The sequence below is a fragment of the Lineus longissimus genome, chromosome 8, assembly GCF_910592395.1.
Source record: "Lineus longissimus chromosome 8, tnLinLong1.2, whole genome shotgun sequence".
Taxonomy (NCBI): Eukaryota; Metazoa; Nemertea; class Pilidiophora; order Heteronemertea; family Lineidae; genus Lineus; species Lineus longissimus.
This window is the reverse complement of record NC_088315.1, coordinates 2904467-2925955: the sequence shown is the minus strand read 5'-3', so window position 1 is coordinate 2925955 and position 21489 is coordinate 2904467. Positions and strand designations below refer to the sequence as shown.

General features: G+C 40.2%; 1 protein-coding gene across 4 annotated transcripts in view; it reads right to left on the bottom strand.

Moving 5' to 3' along the window:
- Positions 1-21489, bottom strand: part of LOC135492470 (LWamide neuropeptides-like) — a 79853-nt gene that overhangs the window by 47607 nt on the left and 10757 nt on the right. For 2 of the 4 annotated variants that reach the window (XM_064778973.1, XM_064778972.1), the window contains exon 1: positions 8080-8400. The exons of the other annotated variants lie outside the window; for them this stretch is intronic. The gene's annotated coding sequence lies outside the window, so the exon portion shown is untranslated. Of the gene's footprint in view, positions 1-8079; positions 8401-21489 lie in introns of those variants that run through there. 4 annotated transcript variants of the gene reach the window in all.

Below are 21489 nucleotides of genomic sequence, written 5' to 3'. Positions count from 1 at the left end.
TGTATTATCGACAGATTGTGTTGGGTTCGACTTAAGCTAAGTAATACCAGCTTCAAGCATCTTTACTTTATAGACATAAGTGTCAAAAGAGGCAAAATCTTAATCTGAGATGAGAAAGCTTTTAACAGGGATTTTAACAAGGGTGTTGCCGTCTTTATTTCGCTATTAGATAGAAAGAGGTATTTGTTTGTAGACATTTTGAAATGACACTTTTCGCCCAGAGTGGGATTCACTCTAAATAATCGATGTTACCGCCTTAATCTTTCAGCAGACATGACAGAGTGAGTTGGCCAAAGATAAATAGATCAGCACCCACAAGGATTTTATTGATATTAGCGGAGCGAGATGTATATCTTTTACTGCAATCCGGAAAACAACATGGCTATTCTGAGATGTATTTGATCGGAAGGATCAAAGCAAAGTCGAGTATGCGTCAAATAATGTGCCACAGTATGAACAATTCATCCATCATTTTAGTCAATTAACAACTTAAAAACGAAACAAATATAACCTTTTTGTACGCTGACTTGGAAATGACATCTCCCCATATCAAATGAAGTGGGACGGCGTTGTTGCAGTAGGCCCACACGATTTCAGAAATTCTTTCTATTTCAAAAGTATTACATGCCAAACTAGTCAGCTTAATCAAAGATTATCCATAAAAATCCTATCACCACATGCTTCCTACTCAGAGAATCTGCTTTAAGTTTTAGCGCACGAAGGGCAGGCAATCATCATTCCCACGCGTTTTTCTCAGCTCATATCGTATCTCGAGTAAATCGGAACTTATGCTGGATCCAGTTGACGTGTATGTCAAAAATAGACCGCCATCTTGGTGGGATGACGTAATTTTTGACAAAGTTATGTTACAGCCTACCAATACTCATCCAAAACCTCCGCATCAATGATTTTATCTAAATACATCTCCGGACGGAACTTCAATGTTTCCAGCTTTACTTGTTAAAATTTCAAAAATGTCAGCTCAGCTGTCATTTCAACCAAAACCTCGGCGATGTGCCTCAGGTTTGGTGCCCATTTTGTTTCACCGTGGTGTATGTTGAGACAGCCAATACCTCCAGTTCAGTATCAATTCCTAAATGGACGCCTTTAGGTGATGTAGTTAAGCACGATATCTTAATTGGCTTCAACTCTGATAGACGTATAAGAACCAGAAACCTTTGCCTGAATCAACACGTCATGTTTTAAATTGCAAGATAGCAACAAAATGCGTAAGTGTCATTTATTATTTGCAATATTTAAGTCATCTTTTCAAATTTCAGTTCACGGTTTAATTGCAAACACCTACGCATATTGCTTACGAAAATAAGACAATATTTATTTGGACTAAAACAGCTGCTAAGTGGTACACGGAGAGAAATTGGCTTCTCACTGTCTTCTATCTTTTTTTAGAAAGCAGTTCCCAAGCTGGCGGGTGTTATGATTGGAATGTATCTTTATTGGGATTTTTTCATATTTTAACAGTATGAGTTCATCCATAACAAGGACAGTATTTTGAACAAGGAATATTTCATCCCATGCTCAAGAACACAAATTTGTCGTGTACGTCGTCTACAATTGATTTGAACCATAAATTCCTTGGCCAGTGCCTAGTTATTACAATATGCTTACTCCGGCGGGCCACCGATAAACGTAAGTTCACTCCACTCTTTCCTAGACCTCTCTAATATACTGTTGATGAGTCCGAGTATTGTCTAAATTGGCAATTTATTTTTTCAATGAATAGATAGCGGTTCCAATATCGTTCTAATTCCATGGAGTATGATGACCAATTTGGAAGCCAAGTCGCCTTCACCACCCAGTTGTCTTGTGTCTTATTGACTGCTTAGTGCAGCGTAAGCGTCTTCAAGTCTTTCCGATTCCCATCGTTCCTCACATTATTTCAGTAACGCCAGGAAGGCTTATATTACTGAATGTTACTCAAAAACACAAAATGTCAACCTGGTACCTATTTCAAAGAGACTCCGTGGAGTACACGCATTATAGCTTACGGGGAGCGTGATTCGTGCTTCCAGTTTGAGAGCCATTATCATTTAAGACAAGGCTAGGAACGGTTATGGTTATGGTTCTGTTGCCCTTAATAAATAACTTCCATTAATTATTGACTTTAGCCATCACTTCACTACGATTACTGTCTCAACTCTACTATGATTTAGACCGTACCCCAAGCGCTACGAGGGCTGAATTTCCTTAGTACAACTCTCATGAATAGCACCGTTATTTTGCCCCTTACATGTGCGTCGCAAGAAAAAGAATTCAGGCGTAGCCCAATACACGGTCTATTGTCTTTAAACAAAGCCCGCACGCACCTAGGCCTAAACTTCTATTGATCTACTGGCTTATCGAAGGGTAAATCTTAATAACATCGACCACCACGAAGCAGCCATGGGATCAGTAGGCCTAAATCGACATGGGCAAATAAAGGTAATAGAGAGCAACCAGTAGGCCTATGACTTTCATACGACATGTAGTAATCTGCCCTATCATTGATGTTAAAGGATACATGTACATGTTCATACACGTACATACACATGTTCTGTTGCAGGCAGGAAGTTTTATTTCAGCTATGACAGCACATTCGTCCTTTGCCGGTTCATCAATTCTTATCTCAGACTGATACTTTGACAAATCAGGCGATTCTTACCGGTTCAGAGCGACGCCCATCTGTGATTAGATTTATTATAGTTGATTTAAGCAGATTCATTACGTGCAGTTGGAGGTTACGAAGCTCACTCAAATGAAACTTATTCACTGAAATAATCGTAAATAACTTGGTAATGGTCGTTAATTAGGGTATAAATCAGAATTGTTTAACTCAATTCTTGACAAATGTGAATCGGTTAGTATAAAAGAACCGTTTAAGGAATTTAAGGAGCTACAGTGCGATCAGTTGAAATGAAGTGGGCGAGGCTGAAATTATCAAATTGCTAATAGGAATTGTCATGAACGTCGTGCGTTTTTCTTTGTATTTTTTTGTTTGTTTGGGAATCACAATAATCTGTAGTTTTCTACAAAAGTACCACTGCTGCTACATCTGCCTGGGATCTCAGAACTTCTTGATCTCATTAGAGGTGACATTTTTTCATCTCATGTCTCTGACACCCTTTCCCCTCAAAATGTCGAAAAAACTAATTATATCTAGCATCAACACTCTATTTAGATGATACCAGAATTTTGAAGAAAAAAAGTGAAATTTGGCCGGGAAATAGTTGACTCCTTTTCTTAAGATGACAATGATGATTTTATTTTTACGAAATACGAAAAGAAGAGTGCCTTAAAACTAAAGGAGACTTTGAAAATAAGATTAGATAAACATCCGTTATTGATGTGTATTTTGATGTATATTTTCATCCTTTATCGATATACTTTGCAAAGTTTGGAAGAAAAGTCATATGCTTGGTCGTCGAGATGCCAATCTTATGCTTCTCTACTGATAGTCAGTGAGACTGCTTGTCCTGTTCTTTTTTTCAGTAGTTTCCGATCAGTTGCAGAGCAATCGTTTTAAGAATTAAAGTACACACACCCACGCCCAACATCGATGGCGTTCTCAAAAAAAGATAGACATACTTGTATTCTCTGTATGAATCTTCCCGTCACAGCAACATGAACATTACCTGCACATCTGGCACCAAGCAATAATGAAACACTGGCCTCTGCCCGGACCGGCGTCAGATTCCGAACATGATTCCGAGTAGGTAGTCTTAGTTTCTGCCTTAAAGGAATTACCAATGGCTATGGTAAGCGTCAATGATATTGTTAACTGGTAGACAGAGTGTCTATCATTTTGACTGGAGGTTACTTGATTCTGTACTGTGAAACAAGGACCATCGCACCTTGGGATTAACCCGCTTTGTTTCTTCACAACAACGTCAAAAATGAACAAAAGCACCAAAAGGTTAGTCTATCGTTCAAACATACAAAAATATCATGTTACATTTGTTGAGAGAGAGAAAGGGGCTCCGGTTCAGACCTGACACCAGTGTTCATTTTGTTGACGTTTCGGAGATCTCCGTCGCGCTTATGCAGGTGCTCCCGAGACAGGTGACCGAAACATCTTTGCAACACGGTCGTGGCGTGTTTAAGCTAAGGAATATTGTTGGGAACGTGTTGGGAATACGTCGAACAGTTCGCAAATAACACTCATATTGAAAAAGAACGGGTGTCTTTGGTGTGTTCCTTCAGTTAAGCAGTAACATATTGATATTCAAAGACTTGACTTAAGGTATCTTTGCATTTACATGTAATTTAGACGGGTGACGGCTTGGCAGTGACGTAAGAAGTTACCGTTGCTTTTTGCTAGTGATCGACTATTCCCATCGGGGCATCGATGCGCCGCGAGTAATACCACTTTTATTCCGCGACAGAGCCGCTACCCCTGGTGATATCTTTGTAATACAACTACGACCAGCATGATATCTGACGGACAACCATGATTTCATTCCCACTCGCCCAAGTCACACGATTTCATTGGACATAATTTGGTTTATTACGACAATCATCCGCGTTCGCCATACTCTATTAAATCAGCCAAGGTTCTTCGGCAGGTGGCCCTATTAGCGTCAATGAGATCTTCTGATTTTAGCTCACGATTCTTTTCTTGAACTACAAGGATATTTTGTCCAGCTTGCCAATTCCTACACTCATCAAGCAAAATTGGATCATTCCTGTCATTTTATAAATAAAGAACCAGCGTTATTATTCCTTTATCACATTTATTCTTCTGTCACAGTTGTTAACGTTTTTTTTCTGAAAGTTTGACATTTCAAACTCGGGAGGCGCGATAATGACGCCCACATCAGAAGGGCATTGACCGTGTGCTTGCCAATGATAACGAAATGTATAATCATCCGCGTTGTCCTATACCTGACCCCAAGGACGACGATGTATATCTACCAGAAACAAAACGTAAACACATAATAAAGTGTCTGTATTAGTCTAACAATAAATGTGTTGATACCCCAATTACCAATGGTAAATGAAGATGATGAGCACGACACTCGCTTAACATTTAAGAAAGAACCATTGCCGAACCAGAATAGAGCGTTAACAATGATTATGGAAGAAAAGGATTAAGGCCAATTGCAGGTTGAAAATATCATATCAACAATCTCTTAAATAACTAGAAGCTATTCTCTTAAACCTGGGCCTCCGCTGTAAAAGCAGACTGTGCACACTATCACCTGCCATTCACTCCTTCAGTAGCAGGTAGAGAGGTTTTTCCAATGCATCAGGACGTGATGCATTATTCCAATTTTGCATTAGAAGGCTAACTGGATCAGTCATCACTTAGTGGGATCTACCTCGCAACCAAGTTTAACTAGCTCTACGCAATGTGTTATTTGTAACGCACCGGTCACCCATCCAATTTATGACCGTGCTCAACATTGCTTTGAGCGCGGTCACGAATTTAATGCATTGGATGACCAGCGCGTATAATACACATATCAGTGCGTGTGCTAGTACCTGTATCAAATTTGAAAATGTAGATTTTGAAGCTGTAATAGAGGACTTACATTCTAATTTTGCAATATATCGGAAAACGTTATCAATTTCCTTTACCGCATGGCGACTTTTAGATTGGGTTCGTGACCCGACTGCATTTTTCAAGCGTCCGTATCAATTGTATCGCTGAGAAATTAGTAGAGGCAATGACGTTGATTTCGAAAGTCGGTCATACCTCTGCCACGCCTAGATTGGAACCGGTATAAAAGTTTGAATCATCAGAATGTCCGGAAAACAAAGGATTCTACAAAATGCATAATGCGCGGCATTGACGATCATAGTCTCTGCAAAATCATATACACATGTACCATACAGAATTTTCGACTGCTGCCGACCTTCGCTGTACTTAAGGGTAAACTAAGAACGTTATCTTTTACCTCATTTGATCAATAACCGGGCTACCGGGTCCCGGTCATTAATCTCGTAGTACACGGGTTCCTCTTGCACTTTCAAGCCACCCTTGAGCAGAGCCAATCCGTAAATGTACCAAGTTAACGCGCCAGTTCTCATTTCCCGCGACAGGAACACGCTCGTTCATCATCAATCGTTCTCGCTAGTTTCTATTAATCTGAGTACAATTTATCTACAACGATTGTCCAACAGAATAATTCAATCGTAACAGACTTTAAGCGATATTTAGATTACGGCCCAGTTTACTTGGAATTCAATATTTTTGGTATGACTAAAAGATTGAATTTCAGTTTTATTCAAAATCTAATGGATTTTTGGGAATGTCAGCACGACACTTAACTGGTTATGAACGACATATATCTGATCTAAAGACCCAAGTATATCAAAATATCGAAGATTTTGACTGCTTTAGCACGGTTTTAACTGGAGAATCATCGATATATCATCGTCATCATCATCGTCGATGAACGATTTAAGAACAGTTAGGAACACCATGGCTACCCCGAGAAACCATGAGCTTTAGCGAATTTGCCTTTTCATTTCTTGGACTCACGATTCTTTCAAAGGATATCAACTCTCAATTTCGGCTTTTGGGCAGTATTGAGAGGCGCAGTATAATCCTCAACGCTTTTCACCTTTAAGTGGGCCATAGGTTTGACTCCCAGTGGGGTACGTCTCCACGCAAAACTTTCAGACCGGTTTTTGCCAATACATTACATCGAATAACGCATAATATGTTTTACGGAACTAATCATTTCCAATAATGAAGAGAAGCTCTGTACATGATGCTTGAATACATTTTACTTCCGATTTTTAACCAGGTTACATCTAATTCAAACGCCAATCTAAAGTTCATTTAATCGATTTAAGAAACTAATTCTACGTTTAAGGTATTTAACAAAGTGTTTTACCATCAATAAGAAGAATTATATTGTGTGTGGATGCGCCAACGTCATCTATCAATTTGTTTTAAATGTTGTAGCTTATCACAAATCACATAAACTAAGCAACTGAGTGCATTTATGTGAAATATACGTTAATGACGACATATTACTCCGCCTCATGCAATGGTAAATGTAGTTACGGTATCTTGACCTAACTCAACTGATCTCCTTGGCAGCATGGTTAACTTAAACATCTTTTTTCACACACAAGGCGCAAAGATTTTGCTGCTTATTGTAGTTGATTCTAGTCATTCGACCTTCGATTACGCGAGAGAGTGTTTTCCCCCGATAATTTTTAGTTATCAGTAACACGCTTTTATTCGATCCATCAATCAATTCTTCAGTGCTAACAACGAATATGAAACTGACGTAGCAGGGCATGATTCCGATTGAGGTAATTGCAAACTGCTTCCATTTCAATCAAAAAGTATCATTACGATATTCTTGCAATCTCTCAACGTCATCTTGCAGCGTTCATCGCTGCCCTAAAGAGCTTGAGGAGTTATTGTCTGCGTTGGCCACGATTTCGCCTCCGATAGCCTAACGCGGTTAAGCGGCAGGCCGGGTCCGATGTGTGAATATCGGTCAATTCGGGCTTCGATGTCTTGATATAGAAATGACCCCATCCCGGGTCCCGATCCCGCCAGTAAACAATTTCGGAATCCTCCGCTCGTTCACACTAGTCCCGCTAAAGAAAGTGTCTATCCCGAAAATCCCGGCCGATTCTTTACCTATATTACCGAGTAAGGGCATTCTCCCCGCGAGTCTTCTTTTTTTCTAAACAAGGCGGAAGATGACATTATTTAGAGAAAGTTTTTTTTTTCGGAGAGTAATTCGTTTAGTTCCAGTCAGTCTCTGTCTCAGTCTTCTTAAAAACACTTAGAAAAGTTAAGTCTGGAGGGAGACATATATTTTTGTCTTTCTCATTTACGCTAAACTTGGTTTGCCATTTTATGAAGAATATGACTTCTTTGTATGCGTTACTCGTTAAGTTTGAGTTGATTCGGCTTTCTTCTTTAAAACGGTAGAAAATTTATAAATTAAAAGGGCTTTACGTTATCTTTCATTTTTTAAAGTTTGTCCCCAATGGCGTAATTTCTGCTACATGTATTTCATGAAGAACAGAATTTCTGAACTTTCTCTTTTTTCAGTGAAGATAGTCAAAATAAATACAAACTAAATATGTTTTAAAGACTGGTCCTACCTTCTTTCGGGTTAATCACTCAATCCAAGGCGGTCGAATCGTATCCTCTAACACAGCTCTGGAAGTATATCAAGTACTAAGTTATCCTCGTGTTATCCCGCCAAGCTTTCCCTCCACAGCAGTGTCCACGACTGCTTTTACCTTAGGTGTCAACCAAGTAATTTATTAATCTATTCAGACCTATTAATCTATGCGGACCAGTGACGCAAGCACGTGCGAAGCCCGTCCGAAGTTTGCTCTTGTCTGATCTCGTGTCCTCTGCAGCCGTACGCGAGTAAATGGAAAACACTCTACAGAGCATTTTATATCGAAGAAACCATCTTTTCCGCTGATTTCTGAAGTATTGGATATTTCATCGCTCCTGCTTGGCGCTACATTTCCGTTTCTATGCGACCTGTGGCGTAGTTGATGACTGTTCACAGAGGTGGCGCACTTAGGATTAAGTGTCGTCCAACCCTAATAAAAAGCCTGTGCAAAACACCTTTCAAAAACCTTGTACAATACCTATGATGTTTCCCCTTCAAGTACCTTTAAGATTAGGGTAACCTGAAGGTATGTACCTAATGGGTAAATTCGCCCGTTTTCAAATTTACAAATATCTGTCTACCTTAGAATACACCCTTGAGGATAAGCTTCGGGACCTAAAAGCAACATTCAGTTTACCTTAGATACCTTAGAAGGGTGAGTTTCAAAAGTGAATTCCGTCCAACACCAGAGGAGTCTCCAACCCGAGCAGAAGTCTGACGCATTTCCTCCGTGCCACTGTGCCTCCCTGTTGGCCATCAATGAAAAACATTACAATTTTATTGACACAATTATTGCGTAATTTTACAAAGACAATGCTAAATGAATTACCTATTATTTGGCAAGACGTTGTAGGCGACCTTTGAAATCGAATGCTGGTGTAATGTTGACCCTTTAAAAACCCACCCTGGGGAGTTGTGTTCGGCATACCGCTCAAATATCTAATTGTCATTATTATCATATAAATATATTTAGACTGATTGGTATTCTCATAATATTTCATTTGACTTTGGGGCGGTTAATAAGCTGGCATTAGTTAATGATGATAGATAACACCGCCAAGCTGGGAAATACGTCAGAGTGGTCTAATATGACACTCTTAATCAAGATATAGTGGGTCGTCCAGCCTAGTAGGGCGTCTAGGCCATCTCTTAACCAGTTTTCTCTCATTAAACATTGGTTTCTCTCAGATGATATTCTCACGCTTCCTTGGCATTCCTAAAATGTTAGTGTTTGCATCGACAACGTTCATGGATCGAAATAGGTCTAAAAGCGGATACCGCAAAAAAGCATTGGGTCAATGAAGTCTGCCTCATGATGACCAATTATCCATTCGTACTGCTGGTAACTGTCATTTAAAGTTTCATATTCCATGAAGCAGCTGATAGCGTTGTTAGGATAGGGCGAGAATTATTTTTTTTAGTTGGCTTTAAGATTTTTCTTTCTTTGAAATACAACATTTGAGGGCCTTATAAAGGGTAATCAGGGAATTGGCATGGTAGGCCTAACAATTGAAAATTTGGGGGAAAATCACACTTTTTGGGCATTTTCGATTGGGTGACCTGTTGTTGTATTTCTCGTTACATGAGAAGTAAGATACCTTTGAAAAGTCTGGGCATCAACAGATTAAATCAGTGTATAAAGGAATGCAGTTCGTTCGGAGAACACATCTCGGGATTCTTTCCTTAAAGTTCGATGCAGTACCTTTAGGCCACCCGATACTGCTCATGAAGTTGATCCGGAAGAAAAGGAAAAAAAAGGTCATCGGGTCAGAAACCAGCAAAGTTGACTTTGGTTGGCATTTTCATTCAACAACGACCGCCTGGGTTCCAGGATTGCAAATTGTTTGCATGCAGGGAAGCTGATTTGCATGATTAAACAACAGCATGACAAGGGTTGAATCGAGGGACAGCAGGTAAATTAATATTCTGCTCATTTCTGGTACAAATATTACTTGTGCGAGCTTTGTTCTGGTCACGTGGGTTCGTGATCAAAACAAAACAGATGGAAACGAGTTTGAAAATCCTCAGACGATATCTCAGAACATGTGACATAATTGTGTCACGTGATAGGAAAATTTTCTTATCAGTTAGACAGCTCAAATGTAAGACTCAAAGACAAACGTAAATGAAATACCAGGTTTAGTCGACTCTTTGATCATGTCAAATTTGTATTGGCCATCCATTAAGTATTGTTTTAGCTGATTTGGTAATCTGTCATTGCTTTTTACCCAGTGAGACTTATGGCTTATCGAAAGAAAGGACGATTCTTCGACAGTCCGGCCGGGCAGTCCGTTGAGCGATTGTGCGGATGAGTTATTGGTGAGTCAAGCCCGGGTCGTTAGGGGTAGTAGCCATCACCTCGTGATTGATGGCAACGGAGAGTTGAGAAGGGGTAGTTATCTGTTAAGTAGCATATAATCAGTACACAACCGCAACGCATTAACAACGCTGAGGTTGTAACTGTTGGAAGTGGTTCTGCCAAGGGCAACACAATGACAGCAATCTGGCCACAACAAATGGTAGTTTGGCTCATAAATTGGGCCAATCTTAACCAATAACAGCCTTTGACAAGAACAGTACCCATATTGTCACTTAAGCCTATAATCTTCCAACTGTAACATCGCAGTTTGTCTCATGTTAAACAAAGCAAAGCAGTTCAATCTAACATATGACGTCACTTTATGTTGACGTTAGTATTCACCCTGTTCGAGATATCATTTGTGCTTCTCAAGAAACTTGCTCGCTTACTATAGAGATTATTCAGAGCAATCAGTTTCGAGGAGTCATCACCACAAATAGCATGTGAATAAACGTACGAATGATACGACGATTGCGTTTGAGAGGTATCCTATGTCATGCTCCGACAGCCCACACCACGCTGTAATAAAACTGATGGCTATAGTATCAGGCAGTCCTTTCATCTCTGTGCTGATATTGATATCAGATTGTTTAAAAGATTGCTTCCAATCAGGAAAGCTAAATAACATTTGCACTTCTTTGTAAGGAAAAAAAGGCGTAATTTATGACGCCTACTTGCTGACATTGAAATTTCCCTCGCAATTGCAAAGATTTGCATCATTTGAGCTGGAGTTTGGCAATTATTTACACAATTTCCAATCATCAATGTCTCACGTCAACATTTATCTAACACTAATATAACGATAGCAAAGCCGTTAATTATTAATTATCAATTACTAAGTTCATTTTGATATTTGCGTTCACGAGGCCGCATTAAGAGCCTTTCGGTTCAAGTAGGGGGTAATTATTTGTCAGAAAATAGGTACTCGGCGGGCTCCCACGTCCGAGAATAGATAACACCTGGGAACGGGGTTAAACTTTGGCTGTGTACCCAATGTACACAGAACCAAATTGAAATATGCTTCGGAATGATTCGAATTATTTACCCATCTGCAGGTAATTACTTTCCGGATCCTGTTACGTATAATCGGTCTTGCAAATGATTTGGTCATATCAATTTGAGGTGTGCCCTTCCTGGTTCTGAGATAAATAGCCAAAACAAACATCTCGGTGTCGCCTGCTGGAGGACGAGGGGATGGAATTCCACAGGAGAATCATTCTCCATTGATTAGTACTGGTGCTGAGGGTGGCTTTAGTATATGCTCGTCCATTTTTAGGGCGACACTTTATATGCATGATAAACTCACGATCGGGAGGAGCCTTCGAAACAGGAAGTCTGATACGGTGTTCAAAAGCTGTCAGTTTCACGTTGTTACTATGTTATACATATCTGCCGCCCAACATCTGTGCGATTGTCGATAAAATCCATGCTACGAGTACATCAGTGGAACTCTTACAATTATCTTTAAAAAGTCCAGAAACACTTTTGATACGGAATTCCTAATATGACGAAATGATCTCAATATTGCTACACCCAAATCTAATCCAGCAGGTAAGCGTACGCCATTTGCATATAGAAATCGTTGATTCTAGTAGGATAGAGTAAAAAAGGAACCCTCCAATTCGTTTTTCGATATTTGGTATTACAGTGGGTAAATTCCTATAATGAAATCGATACGCAATCAAAGAGTGTAAGTGGTCTATATAGAACTAGGTTGCGATTCATCGGAGTTTTTGATTGCTTTTTGCCAAGTGTGAAAAATATTGGCTGTGTAGAATATTCATATTATGTCACCAATTTGACATCAATTCACCTCTTTTAATGCTTTGTCATTGCACACATAACGAAAACGTCCGATCGACTCTCTCAGTGCTACGGTGATAGTCTGTGAGAGATACGAACCTAAGCCAATCGCAGGTCGGAGCTATTTACGTTAGTCCGATTTCCGACCTGTCCGAAGTTTGACCAATGTGAGACCACGATCGTAAGAAACGTGAGAAATGTGTTATTATGATCTTTAATAATATATTCCTCATCATACTCAAGACAATAGCAATAATATTTAGAGACGCAGCAGTAGAGCCCTGAAGAAATCATAGAAAAAAAGGAATAGGTTACAGTATCATAGATGCGTTTTTCGCAAAATGAAAGTTTGGCCAGCTTACAGCTTCAGGCCCACCTTTTTGAAAAGCAAAAACAGCAAATTGTTTCTTTTTTCTTTTGCAAGGGTTGGCTGATATATCGTGAAACCGACACTTTCCCCTTCATGATCTGCCTAAAATTCATAGTAGATCAAACACGAAAAATATCAAATGTAGAAATAGATAACTACCAAACTATTACATCTCGTTATGATCTACATTGTAGTTGTTCATGATTGCTGCAATTGAGCGCAACCTTCCTCGAAGCCTATAATCAAGGACAAAACGGCATCACACGATCAAAGGCAGTTAAGGAGGCATCATGGAAAGTGATGATTTGTTTCATGCATCTTAAACCTTTGTGAAAAGAGAGGGTGGCAAGAGAGACAGAAGTTCTGTCGGGTGATAGATTGTGAGAGTTCGCAACAATGATCGAAGACAACCGGGGTGCCGCGATTGAGATGGAATTTCTTTTTTAGCAACAACGCCTTCGCCAAGATATTTTGTGTCACGGTAAACATTTTAGTACTGGTATGTCATCAGGTAGAAACTCTCGGAAGATGCGAAGTTATCGAGAATACAGTTTAAGAAATAATTGGACATCAACGACAAAAATATCGAAGAAAAAAGTCGAATTTTTAAAACATTTTATGATACTATATGCAGTAAAAATGAACAACAAAGGTATGTGTATTTTCAAATTTTGGACTTTGGAGAGAAAAACAGAATTCAAAACAAATAGTGCTCTATTGATGATCTAAGATGCCGAAATGTGTACATCAATAAAATTATATATATTGGACATTGATGTCTAATTCACATCTTTTCTTTGATGTCCAATATCTATAAGGAGACGTCTGATCGACATCACCTGATCTGTCCTATGTAGTAGAGCGATATCAAGGGGTATCAGTCATATTCGGTCAATTTGGGATGATTCTCGTCGCTATTGATCATTCTGTTGTTGTTGCATGATGATATTGAGAGGTATACCCTGCTATTACAGGTACGTTTCAAGTTACAACGCTAACAATAAGAGACATGATGGGCCAAATTGACCTGACGCCCATTGTTAGGGAGGCGGAGCAGACGTAGAAAAACAGATAGACACAGAGTTCAAACGATGGCTAATGGCGACAAAATGCTTTGGGGACATTACATTAGAAGTAAATTATATATATTATTATAGAAGTAGTCGCATTAGAAAAGCAATCTAGTTAACAACATTCTCGTTCAACAGTGATTTTTGATAAACTCTGCCTCGATATTTGTATATGACGTAGGGGTGAACAAAATTGAATCTCCGGATGGTAAAACAAAAGTTTAACAAGTAGAACTTCTTGTATTCTGTCTATGATGCCTCCCTCCAAGGACAACTCATTACTCCACTGACAAGCTGGATCATCAGAGATATCCATCTTCGTTGGGAAGTGCGATGATTATGCTCGTTTAGAGAATATTCTACACTTACGGCTGGCAAATGTACGGTACAATGGGAAGAAGCATGCAGAACCAGAGGAAGCGGATCATAATTCATATACTGGTCTCTTTGATTTTGAAGATTCCGAGGAAGCAGATATTCCTAATTGACACAGGGATACGCCGACTATCATAACACCTGTCTTTCCTGCTCGATGGAAGATTCCGAGGAAGGCAGGTATTCCTTATTCACACAGGAACTCGCCGACTCGCATCACAGCTGTCATTCCTGCTTGGATAACCTGCACCCCAGCGCTGGCACCTCAGAAGTATCTTTATTTGTCCAATTGTCTCACCATCAGTCTGACAATAGTTGTCCTCAAATATACATCTTAGATGATGTGGACAGTTGGACTGTGTGAACAGCCACCCGATAAGATCTTGTGCCAATACGTATCACTTATAACGAAACCACCAAGGACCCTAGAGGAAAAATAATTGTTGCTAAGTTAGCATTACGTGTGCATTACTATATCTTTACACACATTTGGACGGCCATTGAAAACTCAAGGTCACGCCTACGCGTGGGAACAGATGTAGGCTAGTACTAAAAAATATTTGAACATTTTTGCATGTATACGTCTACATTTGTACAAAAGAGGAAATAACGTTATTTCCCCTGTACATCGAATGGCGATCTTTTTGTGTACGTACGCAGGTGTTAGTATGGGGCGCTGACAAGAAAATTAAAAAATTGGGCGTAGGTACAAATGAACGACCCGTGCCTTGAGAACATTTTGTAGCGTTTACTCTAGTACATAATTACAAATAAAGGTTTTTGAGGTTTTGAAAGACCTTTTAGGGTTCTAGAGCCAACTCAAATATGCACCCCCTTAATGTTTACCAGGGAAATTTTTCACAAACTCAAAAAGCTTTGCGGATTTTTCGTTTTTCTGAAAAATTTCTACGGGGTGCATATTTGTGTTGGCTTGAATACCCTAAAAGGTTTTTCAAAAACCAAGAAACTCTTATTTTCATGGGTGTACACTGCACTACGACAAAGGTTTTTTATGTTTACCTTAGCTTCACCGCGAAAATACAATAAGCACGCAGAGCGTAGGTATAAAAGCAGAAAATCACATTTTCAGATAGTCCGTTTGTCGAAACATACAGTTAATAAGCGTTGAATCAGATTGCAACTTAATGTCACTTGATGCAAGACAACTAAACGACGATCGATTAGAGTCTTTTAAATGTCAACGGAACTTGGCGTTTATATTTCAAACCCAGGTTAAATATCATTCTTAGTCTAATGGGTTTTTATTCCTTGTAGGAATGCGAATAGTATTCCAGCGAAGGCAATATGAAATTAAATTTAGTTTCTTTACTGTGCTTTCGTTTCCTCATTCTGTCCTCTAATCAACCCTGAGAGGCAAAAAAATGTTCCAACTAGTTTTCTAATTTCCATGATAACTCATTGGTCATTTATATTTGTTTGATATTTTGCAAGACTAAAATAAAAGTAGAAACTAGATTTGCTTTCTTATTGCCTGAAACCCACCGTGAATCAACACTGACACTTGTCTTTCTGCCCGAGTATGAGACTGCTAATCTCTACCCGTCAATAGCACAGTCTCAAGATACGGTGTTGATATGTCAATACCACGTATAAAACTGCTACTACAATCGGAAGAATTTTCGTTGAGGAGATAGTTAACCCTATCAGGTTTTACATTAAAATAGTGTTAAAGTAAGACAAGACCCACTTATTTGAATGAACTTATACGTCACGCCCAACCTTGATTTTTCTCGTCGTCAGTTACGCTTATGAGAACGACAGTGCTTGAATGTACACAATGCAGTGCGACATAGGCCAGTTCAAAATGTGTCCGAAATGAGGCCTAGGCCTATATGGATAGTTAGTGTATATAAAGATGTATACACTGACGAGGAGTCAGGTAGATTTTTTGCGGACCTTGGAGGAAATGAAACGATACGAAAATCTGCGAGCGGTATCCTACTCAAACCAGGCTGACACCATTTTCCGACAAAACAGGATCCGACCAAAAGATGCATTTGGCTATGACGTTAGAGTTTCACTGCCTGTAATCATGTTCTACTTACAATGTATATCGGACTATAATCTATTCTAAAGCCTTATGCGCAGATGGTAAACAGAATATGATACAGTAAGTCAACCGGCCATAATTCCCTATGAAAATATTTTTACAATTACAAGTCATCATAACCACAACCTCGGCCTCTTAGAAATGAAACTTCTCAATATATTCCATATAGAAGTTCGATGAACGTTTCGAACTCATTGGATATTTTCATTATACATCTGTGTTGCGATTTCGTCCGAGGAAAAACCTCTGTCATGATGAATTGAGGTAAAGGTCAATCTAACTGTGATGATTGATGCGGGGGAGGACTGCCTCCCGACAGCCCCTGAAACCGGAACTATGAGTCAGTTGGGGATTGGTTTATAAGCGCATCGTTCAGTTGTTTTATTGCACAGGATGTCTTGGTAACATTCCGTGAGATTCTCTTCAATTCTTAATTGGTTAGCCTGGCTTTTTCCTTGGTGCTATTCGGTTACAACTTAAGCAGCCTATGCTTTAGTTCTGAAATAGGGGGATTTCTTAACCTTTGGGCAAATTGTTTAGACATCAACTAGTCCTCACTCTATCAGTGTGAAAGCACCGTTGACTTCTCTTGGCATGAATTTAGGGGTTCATTATTATAAACTATCGAGGCTGATTCAACCATTGCGCCTACCGACACCCATGAAAGCATTTTCTGTGGGGTCGGTGCTATCAGGATTTGCCTTTACCAATCTATAATGTCTATAATGTTGCCTAATACAGATACAACTCATCCTTTTTGCCGGTCAACATGAACAAGACGGTCACGATTAACGCCCCTTCGAGTAACCGATGATCAAATAAACGTTCTTCTACGATATATCACGGGTAAGCTATCATTAACTAGGGTTCGAAGAAAAACACCCTCGTCGCACAGGCTCATTACTGTAGCGTCCCCGCTAATTATTTACTCATTAGGGACACAAATTAAAGGGGTATTCGACAGTATGATTTTCCGAGAAAGTGTCGACAAAAACACGTTGTTTGTCCCTGCCGGTAAATGTACTTGTTCATGTTATATAGCACCTTGCATTCTCCGAAAACAAAAATTACTCCATACTTGGGACCAATTGCCTCTCTGCCGACAATTTCAAACATATCTCCCACAGAAAAATATCAATTCTTGAGTGTCGTTCACCATCGTGGAGAGAGAGCACCTTTTCGCTTCGAGCAACTGATTATCATATACACTAGGTCCAAAAACGACCAATCTGATTATTTCATTGAAAGATTCTGGTGGATCAAAGCTTTTTGCAGGAAACATCGTGGGCTATAATCCGCAATCACACTACGTCAACAGCAACCGTATCTGGCGGGTCGTTTCGCCAATCACAGCATTACATAAAGTACGAAGTAATTATTTCTACGATGGAGCAACGATCTGCGAAACAACTGTAAAAATAAGGCAAGGTCTGATGATTTCGTTGTCAGTTGATAGCCAATAGATTCTATCTTTATCAGGTTGTGTTCATCTAGCGAAATGCACTCTGGTGTTTCGTTACGCCTGGTAAAGATAGAAGCCTGTTCCTGTCCCCGTACAGTTTCTGTCGCACCTTGTTGGCAATTCTTAACAAATCTGGCTTTTCATTAACTGTTAGGTGCGAATGTAGCATTTCATGCATCTCTATCGTTCATCAGGATGCTGTACTCCATATTCTTACCAAGTCAAATATAATCTCTATTCTTTCAGATACAAGGAACCTCGATTATAAGTCTCATTCGAATGACTTAAGAGCCAGATGTTTTATTTCCTTGAAAGCCCCGCCGGTTCATCCAGAAATAGAATCCTGGTTCTCCCCGGGATCGAACCCGGGCACTATTGCGTGGTAACCAGTAGTGTTAATCTTTAGCGGCGTCTCTAAAAGCACCGGAATTTGACGATAAAGAACCACCACTTGTTGTCTCTTGTTAAGTATGCTGTATTCATGCGAGAATGTTGTTAAAATGCTCACAGGACCCGTCTTTTATGACAGAATATTCCTGTCAAACAGCAGGGCAAAGTTTGTATGCACAATAAATTAAGAGGCATGATTAGCTGAGGAAGTCTCCCCACGTTTTGTGTTTTAGTTGCTAAGATCAAACACACTAGACCACTCGGCAAACACCAGCACGCGATGCTGGAGAGCCTCTCCTTCTGATGCCACCAACTTGTAATTGGCCATAATTGGACCTTATTGATGTTGTCCTTCTCCTTATTGGGCCTTATCTGACAGACGTCTATGATTGATATAACTACGAGTGGAGGAGTATATACCCGATGCATGCTGTGAGGACTTGACGAATGTGCTGTGCAAGTTCGTTGATGCAGAGCTCTTACTAATTGATACAGTAACATATAAATGTATAAAACTGAACGGCACCGGGGTGGTCTTGTTACCGGGGTGGTCGCCGACCGGGGTTCCACTGATATCGAATCGGAGAAAATAACCAATGTCTGAGTAGATGGTGAAGAAATGTTTTGCCAGTGAGTACACACATAAAGCCTCCCCGACATTCCGCGATACCGCCGTAGCCTAAGATTTCTCCCAACACCACTCTGCTAATATTCCTCCCCGTAACTCCCGTTATCCGCTCTAAAGATGCAGCAGCATCGTGATCAACCGACAATATTCTTTTCTACACGCTCAGTAATCGCGGCTCAAATCAAACGTACATAATGCCATCTTTCAATATTGATATAGAACCTATGATAAAACCACTGACGCTTTAAATGTCCGCTTTACGCTATAAGCGAAAAAATGGATCGGTGCAACTACAGAGAAGCTGCCTGAGGACATCTCTTCGCCGAGATTTCTGGCTGGTAGCATTTTGCTGTGACATCAAGAGAGATGAGTAGTTGTAAATAGGAAATGGACGATAATGTATCCTCAGTTTTCGAGCTATAGAGGGCCACGGCGTAAGCTTTTTCCTTTTAAGTTCTCCGGTTTCCTCCTACATCACATTCCAAGTCGTCAAATTGCCCGACAACTATCCCGGTGGTCTAGTAGAACGCGTCCGCCTCGTGAACTGAAGGTGGCCTTCTCGAATTCCTTTAACAGCGAGGTGAGGGGCAAAGTAACGTAGTGTGTCTTTTAGTTTACGTTTTACTTCATTGTTGAATATATTCTTTGTAAGGCAGAAAAGTAACGAGAAAGATTACTGTGAGATAAACTAGATATCAGTGAATTCGTTTCTCTTGCATATTGTCTTCTTCCAAGAGTTTATACTCTAAAAGTGCACCTAAATCAGCATGCGGTCATGCATCATCGAGGAGAAAGAAGTGACACAGATTCCCTCCTGTTTGATTTTGAATACTGTTACCCCATTTACCCTGTCTTATCGCGACCGCGGTAGGAACAGGGGCCAGTCGGACGAGATAAGGAGCAGCGACTAGTACCATGCACAAAATCGATTAATGGTGTACTCATCCGAAGTTGTCGCATTTTGATAAATTGTCGTTGTAATCGAGATTTTCTTTCCAATAACACCCAGTACACACTTTCTGGCATTTATCGAATTGGTCTTTCTTTATTTTCTCACTACAAGAGGAATAGGATACCTCATCTTGAAATGCCCTCCACCCACAGACAATATCAATGTCATTTCTCAACGATTTATCAAAAATTCTCTCGCGTATGCGTATGTCGGGCCGGGATCTGCTCCGATTTCTATCAGCGTCAAACAGAGCTACCTAGTGGCTGGCGCTAGTCCCCGAGAAGGGATACATCAATGTGTTAGGCGTCGAGTGGTCCGGGTGACGGAGGAACAATCGATGGGCATGACCGTACGTGACACACACTATTTTGAATGTTGGTGAAAACAAATTAAGAAATTTACGGTTTTCGATGTTCATACAGTCTAAAGACTTCGACTGAGCCGTTCAAATGTGCTTAGGTTGATTAGCATTCCTTGACCTTACTTACTCATAAGGAAACACACCCAGCGCGTTCCGCGTTGAGGTTGAGAGGCTTATATTACGATATAGACATGTATGATTTGACTATTTATGTACCCCATGTATTGCCTCCGATCCCTGATGAATGGTTGACACAAGTTGCAGCTGATTACCCGAGACAACCACGTACGCATTTCTTTCTTCAACGGGGGAAATAAGCTTCAAAACAATCCCAAGGATGGTTGTGATAATTATCGGAGTAAAATCTATATACGCGGGGCAAGGCGATTACGTGACCAATTACAGCAGCAAGGTGCCAGAACGTAAGTGGCCATTTAAGATTTCTTGGCTGGTCGTACAATATCAATTTCGTGTGATATCGCTGAAAACAAGGGTTGTAGATAAACAGGACGTGATCTGTCCTCGGGATCGGCCGTGCACCGGAAGCTGTAGGCCATAAGCTACGTATCAAATTGAAGCACTAGTGACCTGATATACCTCATATCATCAGTTAGTAGCTAAACGGAGTAAAACCACCTACACCACACGGCAGCTGAAAAATTGAGTCGTTACATTTTATTTACACCCCGCAATGACGTTAACGCCCACTTATACGTCACTCTTTCTGCGGAACATCGAAAAATTTCCTTATCTTGAGCCACAATAGGAGATAATTTCGACCAGGCACGAAACCTTCACATACTCTCAATTACCCAGATGCAAACATGGCGGTGCATTCGGCGCACGTCATTTTTGCGCCGTCAATTAGGCTCGATCTGATTCTAATGATGTCATCATCTGGCAAATAATACCCTCATTAATTCATAACCACGACAAGCGAACGAAGAAAAATCAAACGTTGCCATGATTAGTGGCCTACTGGTGTCGATTCTCGGCCATTTTGCCATCAATTGCGAAGGATGCGTCTGTCAGTGCTTGTACCTGTATCAGCCGTCGTCTGCACATGCCAAACTGTCTTGTATGTCACGCCAGGTGCTTTCACAAAATGACAACTCCCTATCGTACAAAAAGACGACGCAGTCTTAAAAATACAAATGTATTGTATTTGGAACCGATCATCAACTGATCTCAAGATCGAATGGCCAAAATTGCCAGAAAATCTTTGTTTCAACCCACTTTCTATGAAAGTCATCTGCTGAGATTAAACTGGATCTATGTCCACGTTCGCCAAAAGTACACAAATATACAGTTAATCTTGTCGTTATATTCTGGAAGAATTTTGTTGAATGTGCCAAAAAACGTTGCAAAATGATGTCTATGTGGTTTCTGTGAGCCTTTGGGGGAATTTCGTCACCAGCAACGGTCAGCAAAGACAGACCACAGCATCAGTCAGCTTGTTCCGTCAGTGGTTCAAGGGGAAGAGATTGGTGAGTCATGATACGGGAAATATCGGGACTATTTACGGAATACGGAGATATTTTGA